This window comes from Columba livia, chromosome 3 (genome assembly GCF_036013475.1).
Source record: "Columba livia isolate bColLiv1 breed racing homer chromosome 3, bColLiv1.pat.W.v2, whole genome shotgun sequence".
In the NCBI taxonomy this organism is placed as follows: domain Eukaryota; kingdom Metazoa; phylum Chordata; class Aves; order Columbiformes; family Columbidae; genus Columba; species Columba livia.
In genome coordinates this window covers 54,066,196-54,076,390 of record NC_088604.1, presented here as the reverse complement: position 1 = coordinate 54,076,390, position 10,195 = coordinate 54,066,196, and the positions used below count along the sequence as shown (strand labels likewise).

Genomic DNA, 10,195 nt, shown 5'->3' with positions numbered 1-10,195 from the left:
ACTTCGCCCGCTGCCTCCTGCGACCCCACCGCGCCGCGCCCCCCGCACTCGCTGAGCCCGGTGGTTCGGAGATGCCCGCCCGCCTGACCGCACCCCGAGGGCCTCCCGCACCATCGACACCAGGCGGTGCAGAAGGGTAGAGCGCCGACAGCTCGACAGCGCTCTTTTCCGCGCCACACAAGCGAGGTGACCGCGAGTAAGCAAACATGTTGGACCCGGGCGGAAGTCCCATGACACCGGCCTCCTCACTCATTTCCGGGAGAGGGAAGGTGATGCCCTTAATAAAGATGGTGGGTGGTGGGTTCCCCCCCGGCTTGTTTGTTGGTGCTCGGGTGGGTGTTTCCCTAGCACCGCTTGCTCGTAGGTGCATGTAATTGCAGCGATTTCCTTAGTTTCACATTTTAAAAAGCCATTACTGTCCCACCTTCCTGCCAGGCCGTTTATTTTGTCACTGTGAGCTTGCATGCCCTCTGGCAGATGCCTCCCAGCATGGCTGCCAGTTCCCCCCTTTTCTGCCTGCCCCTCCGTGTGGCTTGAATGGCTCTTATCACCTCAGCCTCTGGCCGTAAGTGATCACCTGGTGGTAGATAATGCGGGGAAGTCCCGGAGGATGGCTGGCACCACAACGCTTTGCTTTCTGTTTGCTGCCTGCGGGAGGCTGCAGGCTCAGCCCCACTCTGGTCTCAGCTGTCAAGGGGGCACCTGGCCGTGGGGTGGCCTGAGGCTCATGGAGAGGTTAGAAGGAGCCCTCAGCCAGACCCGCCGGCCACAAGGACTGCACCTGTCACTCCAGAGGCTGAAGTCCTATGACCTATACTAAAAAGAAGGTCAGACCGTAAATCCCTTGTTTATTCTTATAACCTACTGTCTATGAGCTGAACGCCAGGGGAGAGCCAGCAAGCTGCCTGGTGTAGAAGAGTTTGGGGGCTGGGGAAAGCACCTGGTCTTCTTTCAGCTTGTGTTGCACTGAACAGTGGACAGACAGACTTGGCGGTGTCACCCATCAGCACCCTGCCATGTACTGGAGCTAATGCTTATGTAGGTTGTGTTAAAAATGAAAGGTTTGTGAATGATGGCATCACAATCTCCATGCTAAGAGAAGAGATGCACAATCCAGCCAGCGAGAAAGCTGTCCCTGCCATAATTTTCCTGACTTTAAACACTTCCATAGGCAGAAAATGGCACCTGTATGTAGCAACAAGGAGTTTCAGTCCTTAAGCTTTATTTGCAAATAAGGTTGTACCTTGTTTTTGTTTTTGCAGAGCACAGCTGGTGGATATGTCAATGGTGATGGTGAAGCAAGGACAGTGGTTGAACTGGATGACCACTGTGCTTTTATGATGTAATTTTTTCAGATCAAGAATCTTGCTGTCACGTTCATATTTTTTATTTAAATAAAATACACATTTCCTGGGGTCTGGAAGAAATACTTAACTGTCTAATGTGTGTTTTCCAGCTTAAGTCAATTGAGGAAGATGCTAGCACACAAAGGCAGAGACAGAGGCTTCCGATGAATACTTGTCTTGTGTGACTGTGTGAAGCATTCAAGTGCCAAAAAGGTACAGGGTAGTCTCAAATTGCTTGCATCCATTATAAAGAGTAAGGTAGTGGGGAGAAAGAAAATTACACTTGGTAGCATTCAGATGATACATGTAGCGAAATAATGTATATGTAATGAAGTGTTGGGATGTTAGATGAGATTAGAAAAAAACAAATGAGTGTATTTTCATAGTAATGCAAAGGACTAGAAATAATCACAGGAAGATACAAACATGGATCTCAAAGAAACGGAGTGGTGGAATAGCAACAGTGAGATCTTAAATCATGACGCAGAATAACGTGACACACAAAAATATATTGCTGGTCAAGGAAGAAAGAAATGACACTGTGTAATGGTGAGATACTAATGTATATTGAAGTGGTGGCAGACTTTAACAGAAGAGGAAAAAAACTGGGTAGGTTGAAATTGTCTTTGTAGAAAAAACTAAAAGAGATTCCATCATATCATGTTGGGTTTCTGCTAAAAACTTTGACTCTCATTTGGTTAGGTGCGTCTTGAGCACCTAATATTATTAGATAAATTCAATAACCTTGTTAGTCATGATGACTGGATTTCATTTTTCAGTGTAGGCTGGAAAATTATGTTAATGACAGTGGACACAGTTGTTGCTAGTGAAAGTTAACAAACTTCTTCATCAAAGAGTCTCTGATCTGAGAAAAATGGTATATTCTACTAAACAAGCTTTTAAAAAGCAATTGGGACACGATAGAAAAGCTGGATATAGTAACTGAATTTATTCAGTTGAAATAATATACCATAAGAAACAGACAAGTATTAAAGGTCTTGTCTTGAAAAGGGTGCATTTTGAGAAATGTAGGAATTTATTCAGAGATAAGAAAAAGCCTCTTTGTCATCCGTTAATACATTTCTGACAAAATAAGTTTTAAAACGTTTTCAAGAGGATGAACTGGAATATTGTACTAGAAAATGAGAAAAAAAATGTACTGGAAAATTTAGGTACTTCTGAAAAATTGAATGATAGAAAGTCTGCGTGACTGAAACCCACAGGCACGTACTAAAGAGAGCTGAGGGAAACTCTGGGAATGTGTCTCTGGGGAAAATGAGAAATTTCTGAGGGAGTCCCAGGACAGGCTGATACAGACGAGGCACGCAGGCACGCGTAGGGTCAGCAGCAGTGGCCACTGCTGCAGTAATGTTTGTCCCAGGTCTTCCAACAACAGATGGTTCCTGTCATTTCATGGCATGTGGAAAAAAAAAGTTGGAATGCAAAGTCATGTATTGAGACACCAACAGCAAAACACTCCTATAGACTTAGAACTCATTTGTAGAAATGAAGGACCTAGACATATGAGACAAACACAGGATGACTGGGACTTGCTGACATGTAATATGGGCCAAGAAAAATACAGAGGCAAGCAAGTGAAGTGACTGTGAGTCTTGAGGAGATGCTGAAGGTGGCTATATAGGGGAATTTTCTCAAGTAAATTAGCTCACTTCAAAGACAGAACTCATCAGCTGTGTTCAAAATCAGGTGTACTAAGACTACGGTTTTAATAACTTGTTACCTTGTTTAAAGACAATAAAAAAGAGAACCATTTGTGCTTTTTGTATGCTCTTTCATTGCTGAGATTTTTTAAAATTCTAATTATGTGAAAAGAAATTAATTTTCTTTCTAGGTTTCTTTTGAGATGGAAGATAAGCAAAGAACACATACTTTTTTGCAATTAAAAAAATCTCATGTTGGATGAAGACGTTGGAGTACATTTTTTTATCAGATATAGCCCCCAAAACCGTAGGCAAAGAGGAACCTTCTTAAATTGAAGAGGTATCACAGACAGACATTTTCAAATTGAAATCTTTCTGGGTAAAATATAAGCGTGGTTTTAACGTGTGCCTCTAGGTGGTGCTAACGTTATTCCAGTAGTCAAAATCAAGTTTTAAGAAACATTTCACATAGGAGTGAAAGCATTTTGCTCACAGCTTTTGAGTGCGGGGAGGCACATCTATTCAAAAGACCACATATTGACGACTTGCGACTAAGAAGGCTTCACACACTTAATTTCTGGTAAACAAATAATCCATAAATCTATGTTCAAATAACATTTAAAGGTCTTGTTTGAACCCACAGAAGCTAATCATTTCAGAAACGGAGTTAAAACCCGTCTTTAAGCAAATATTGAATCAAAGAATTGTGGCATGTTGGATATTAGTTTACTCTGTGTCTGGAGAACCATTTTACACAAGCACTAATCTAATGTCTGAGCTTATGTTTATACCATATTACACCGTGCATTTTTTATTTTACCTATATGTAGCACATAGTAATTCTCATGTTGTAGGATCTGTAGCACTGAAGGCACAGCTCGGTCTACCAGCAGTTCTCAGGGTCTTTGGGAAAGCAAGCACTTATAAGCCTTTAACTGAGAATTTTGGTGAGAAAGCAAAGCAAAACTTTCCACTGGAAGATATTTGTGCATAGTCTGCACAAAATGGAAGGAGCTGACATTATTTTATGTTTATTCATCCAGCCATGTTTCCTTTGGACTGTAGTGTAAAATTTCTACATAATTCAGGATACTTTTTCTTTGTCCTGCCTCATTCACACATGCTTCACTTGGCAGCCTAGGTTGCTTGGTATTCTGATGCTCACTGATAGCTTTTGGATACCAAAAAGTGGGATCTGACTTTTGAGTCATTGTTGCTGACTGACTATTTTCTTTTTAGCATCACAATTTCCAGTTGAGGCAAAGTCCAGAGGCAGGCTGTCCTGTAGCTGACCTCGATGCTTGACTAAATTAAAAGGAAATCTGTTTGAAGTGGTGGCTGAGCGGTAAGGATGGGCCTTAAACTCGCCATGTTCTGGCACCCAGGAGTTACTTTGTCCTCAGCACTCTGACAGGTTGAATGCAGCACAGACAGGCTGTGAACTCACTCCTTGGCATGCAATCCTGGGCGCTGTGCTGTGCTACATCTGTTTTGGGTCACAGTGAGCAGCGAATGACCTCATGGATACTCCTGGGACTTGGGAGTATAGTTGTGTCAGGGGAAATTTGGGTTTCACTGTGGTCAATGTAGTAAAAGTCCACAAATTTTTCCAAACTGAATCAGAAAGATCTGTTTAATAAGGGGTAGCCAGCTCTGCTGACCTACAAATTGCACATGGACGCCTTTGTATGACTGAAACCCACAGGCACGTACTAAAGAGAGCTGAAGGAAACTCTGGGAAAGTGTCTCTGGGCAAAATGGAAAATTTCTGAGGGAGCATTGGATGCGTGCAGACGAGGCACGCAGGCACGCGTAGGGTCAGCAGCAGTGGCCACTGCTGCAGTAATGTTTGTCCCAGGTCTTCCAACAACAGCTGATTCTTGTCGTTTTATGAATACTGAACAGACAACAAAGGAAGATTATTATAACCAGAACAACAAACATTTCATTTCACTTTGGTGGGGTTCAGTTGCTTAATTTTTTCTCTTTCTTTGCTCTTCTTGGCTGTTTTCTAAAGTACATTGTCTTAGGGCATCTCATCTGAAATCCACCACACATTTGTCATCCCTTAGGAATCTCTTTTGGATTAGGTGTTATGCACGGTTGGAACAACAATGGGACTTGAGGACAGACAGTGCCTTGCAGGGTTGTTCCTTTAATGTATAAGGCAACACAGACATGTGCAATCAGCATGAGTCTTAGTGTGGTGAGCTAACCACATAGGTAATACAAATTACTCACTGCTTATGGGTAATTAACCTGCTAATTATTTACAAAGCATTTTGCTCTCTGGTGGTTTCGTAAGTTGACAGGAACCACCCAAGCTGAAAGAAACCTTTAAAAATTCTTTTTACCATTGCCTCACTTCATGTCAAATCACATCATATCTCAGAGCAACGTTTTTGTATATACAATGAGGTAATAGTGAAAAAAGAAACTCCTTCCTTCCATGTAAATGCCAGCTGTCATTTCAAGTAATCAGAGATACCCGTCTGTGTGAGGAATAAAGGAGTACACAGAGTGCCTTTGAAGACCAGATATCTGTTCCTGATTCAAGTTTTAGTATTCAGATAAGCTCTAGATAACCTCTGAAACTTAGAATCTGATTCTACAGTTTTATGCCCTCAACAATTCTTTTTAAACAATAAGAATTTCTTTGTGCTTGTGTTTTATCTAGTCATTTTTTGTTCAAAATATTTTACCAAGGGTAACCTCTATGCCTTGTTACAGTGCACTCTTGATACATATGAGTACAAAAAATGATGGACAATACCTGAATCTTCTACAGTAATGATCAAGAAAAGTACAGAGCTATACCCGGTATTGCAAGCTATGCCATGTTCCTGGTGCTAGGATCCTTAAGGCTGTTTGGGCATCTGTGTCTTGTTTTCTTAGGACTTCACGCTATGGTGGAGACAGCAGCTTACAGTGGTACTGGGCTTGCTTGGACTTCCATTTTTCTCCTTCACCCTGGGAGGAGCTAGGTTTTCCTCCATCATAACAAACCCCCTTCTCCTCTCTACTGGGCTATAAACACTCACAAAAAGGCTCCCTGGTAGCTTTTTTATGATAGAGGACACCCTAAACCAGCCAAACCTTTCCCTTACTTTCCCAGAATTACCACCTTATCTCCCTGCACTGTATATTTAGAACTTTCTCGAGTCCTGTTTTAGCATTTTAGTAGAAAGGAGGAGGAGCACTGAGAGCTGGGACTTTTAGTGACTGGAAATGTGTAGTCTCCCCTTGCAATGTATTTAGGTGTTTCACTTTGTTGTATATATATATATATATGTTTAAATTTTTGCTTAGCGTATTACCTGAATCTTCTTTGTCATGTAGACCCTTTGCTGCTTCTTATATACAATAAGAACATCCATAAGCTCATGGTTGTACTCACTATGGACATTCCTCCCCTCTCCCTCTCCCTCTCCCTCTCCCTCTCCCTCTCCCTCTCCCTCTCCCTCTCCCTCTCCCTCTCCCTCTCCCTCTCCCTCTCCCTCTCCCTCTCCCTCTCCCTCTCCCTCTCCCTCTCCCTCTCCCTCTCCCTCTCCCTCTCCTCTCCTCCCCTCCCCTCCCCTCCCCGAACCTACTGACACTCAATATGGACTGTTCTGAAAGCCGCACCTTTAGGCTCATGAAATAGATGGCATAATTATCTCAAACGTGCCACTGCTTGAAAAATATCTGTACTTTGAAAAACACCATTCTTTCCCTTAAATTCCAGATTGTGAGTGTCTTTGAAGATTTCTAGACACTGAAATGGTACGTGCACTATTACTAAGTCATTGGGATAATGCAAAAGTTCCTTTCCAAAATGGTGAAAGGAGGATGAGGAAAAAGCCTTCTATGATTTGCTAGTTCGCACTTGACCATTTGTCCATCATTCATCTGTTGCCTTTACATGACTATTGTTCTGATGGGCAGGAGACATACCATAATGCACTTGGGCAAACGTGAGATACAGTGAATTACCAGCCATGGGAAGAAAAAGCATCTTTCAAGACTCTATGCTCATTATGTTCTCTGTGGCAGCGTCGAAAGTACCAAAATTACCCAAGGTATCCTGAATTTGTTGGATGTGTGTGCTTGTCTTATGCTGTTTTGATATATGAGGAATGTGATGGGGATCATATTAAATGTGATTTTGTTACAGTCATACTGATTTAGTGGCAATGCCTTTTCTAAAAACATGCTGATCAATGTAATTGACATTTTGTTGTTTAAATTGCCTTCCTTTATCTTAGGTTTTGAATTGCTGTTTAATTAGTGATTGTGATGAAAATTTCAGGGTTATCATCTCTCTTTCTTAGTGTCAAAAGAATTTCCATATATGAAATTGAACTGAATTTTAACTCTTATTTTGATCCTGTCATTCAATTATTGTTTCATTTTCAGTGTGCTCTGTGAACTATGCATTCAGGTGAGGAAAGGAGTTTGGGCTGGTGTTTCATGGATAAACATTAAAAGGGCTAATAAGGTTACTAATTTTTACCTTTCCCTACTGGTTTTCAGCCTTAAGAATGCAGAGATCCATATTAGAAAAGTTAAGATAGACATGAATGAGAGTGTCTAGATATGAAAGTACCAGAAAAATCAATGGGGGGTGGGGGGGAAGGGATAAAAGAATGGCATGTCTAAACAACAGAGCACATTTACTTCCACCTTCTCAAGACATCCGACAAGGAAAATGAAGGACAGTCTAAGACATTGAAGTGCTGGAGCGGGTCCAGAGAAGAGCAACACGACTGGTGAAGGGACTTGAACATAAGACCTATGGGGAGAGGCTGAGGGAGCTGGGGTTGTTTAGTCTGGAGGAGGCTTAGAGGTGACCTTATCCCTCTCTATAACTACCTGAAGGGAAGTTATAGCCAGGTGGGGATTCATTTCTTCTCCCAGGCAGTCAGCAGTAGGACAATGGGGCATGGGTTTAAACTCTGCCAGGGGAAATTTAGGCTGGATATTAGAAAGAAATTCTTTACAGAGAGAGTGATCAGGCATTGGAATGGCCTGCCCAGGGAGGTGGTGGACTCACCGTCCCTGGAGGTTTTTAAACTGAGATTGGACATGGCACTTAGTGCCATGATCTAGTAAACGGACTAGAGTTGGACCAAGGGTTGGACTCGATGATCTCTGAGGTCTTTTCCAACCCAGTCGATTCTGTGATTCTGTGATTCTATTCCTGTCAAGTCCTAATGGGCTCAAAAGGCACATCAGAAGAACAGCACGTGGTTGCCAGTCTGTCCTGGTTTCAGCTGGGATAGAGTTAATTTTCTTCATAGTAGCTGGTATAGTGCTGTATTTTGGTTTTAGAATTAGAATAACGTGGATAACACAAAGATGTTTTAGCTGTTGCTGAGTAGTAACCAGGGGCTTTTCAGCTTCTCAGCCATGCCAGGTGCAAAAGAAGATGGGAAGAGACAGCTGACCCAAACTGGCCAAGGGGATACTCCATACCATATGATGTCATACTCACTGTATATTTTGGGGTAAGAAGAAGCAAGGAGGGGATGTTCAGAGTGATGGTGTTTGTCTTCCCAAGTAACCATTACATGTGACAGAGCCTGGCTTCCCTGGAGATGGCTGAACACCCACCTGCCCATGGGCAGTAGTGACTGAATCCCTTGTTTTGCTTTGCTTGTGTGTGTGGCTTTTGCCTTACCTATTAAACTGTCTTTATCTCAACCCATGAGTTTTCTCACTTTTATTCTTCCGATTCTCTCCCCACCAGAGGGGAGTAAGTAAGCAGCTACATGGGGCTTAGTTGCTGGCTGGGGCTAAACCACGACACAGGGTAAGACAAGTGATGTGATGAATAGCCAGTGACCCATTTCCTCCCTGTCATTGAAGCGGCCTTGCCCAGGCTACTTGGACATGAGCATGTGGATGTGAGAGAATCTATGTGAATGAAATCAGTTTTGTTTCAGTTACCATTGCTTATAATACAGTTTCACACTGAGCTTTGTACAACCAGAATATTGCAAAAAACCCATATAATTTGTGGCTGTGCTCAGATCTGTAGATATCCCAGAGATATAAATGAAGGGCAGAAACTAGTATGCAGTTATTTGTACCTGCATTTTTCCATCATATGATGTGACCTTTGTAAAAACTAGTGTGAACACCTCAGCTGCTTTCTGGATTAGACATAAATTATCTCAGAATATCACACCACCTATAGGATCATGTGGAGAGTGGCAGTGCAAAATTCAAGTTAGACTCTGGAGGTCTAGAAGATCCTGAGTCTTTTTAACGCATGTTTGGTAGGGGCTTGCATGCATGCATGCATAATCCAATTTCACTTCATTTCTTTGCTTGTATCCTTTGCTTATATTTATGCTACAAGGATCATCAATGACATTGTAAACTTCACCATTTAGTATGTCATAAACTGAAGATGGAAGATCGACAGCAATTTATTTCCTCTGTAAGTAAGTCTACCAAAGACTCCTCAAGGAAACAAGGAATTAACCCAGGTGATAGCTAACAGGCGTATACTTGGGACAAGTCTGTAGTGCAGTCTGCTCTAGCAATGCTTTGCATTGTGTTGCTAAAGGACAGTGAAAGTTTCCAGAAAATAAAGGTGATTATTTTATCACCTAAGTCCTGCTTAAGTAAATCAGTGTATCAGAAATTTCATTTTTATATAAACTACTTTGAGAACTTATTTGAAGAAGTCGTTGATAGTAGCAGTGGTGTACCAGGTTTTATTTTCTTGAGTTGCCAGAAATGAGAAAAAAGTCACAGCAATGGTCTCACCATCTTTTCATTTATACACTGCCTGACACATAGTAAACAGTCAAGATGGGAAAGCTGAAAACAAATTTCTGCAGAGAAACAATGGTTTGTTTTCTTTTCTACAGTCTCTTCCCTCCTTCAAGACAAAGATGAAACTAGAAGATAACAATTGGGAATACTTTGAATTATTTCTTGCTAGGTAGATGGCCAATTACTGTCCATGAATTTGTCCATTTTCAGAGATGGAAAACTTTTTGCATTTTACTGAGGCTGAAATATTCTTGAACGCATTTGACAATGAGGCTTAAAACTCAGTATAGAGATAAATACCAAGCATAACCACATTATAGTACAGTTGTTGACTTCTCTGTTGAATGAATAACAACTAAAATTTCCCTTTATTTTGTTTTGAGAAATTATATTACCTTCAGAGCAGGCACACTATTTTCATGA

General features: G+C 41.7%; 1 long non-coding RNA gene across 2 annotated transcripts; it reads left to right on the top strand.

The window, feature by feature from the left end:
- The first annotated feature begins 262 nt into the window (after positions 1–262).
- On the top strand, positions 263–6,415 carry LOC110362598 (uncharacterized). 2 transcript variants are annotated; one of them, XR_010471327.1, is made up of 3 exons: positions 263–827; positions 1,263–1,559; positions 3,199–6,415. It is a non-coding gene; the product is annotated as an uncharacterized LOC110362598 (long non-coding RNA). The 2 variants fall into 2 exon arrangements; XR_010471326.1 differs by lacking the exon at positions 3,199–6,415 and having other exon boundaries at positions 1,263–3,119.
- The last annotated feature ends 3,780 nt before the right edge of the window (positions 6,416–10,195 follow it).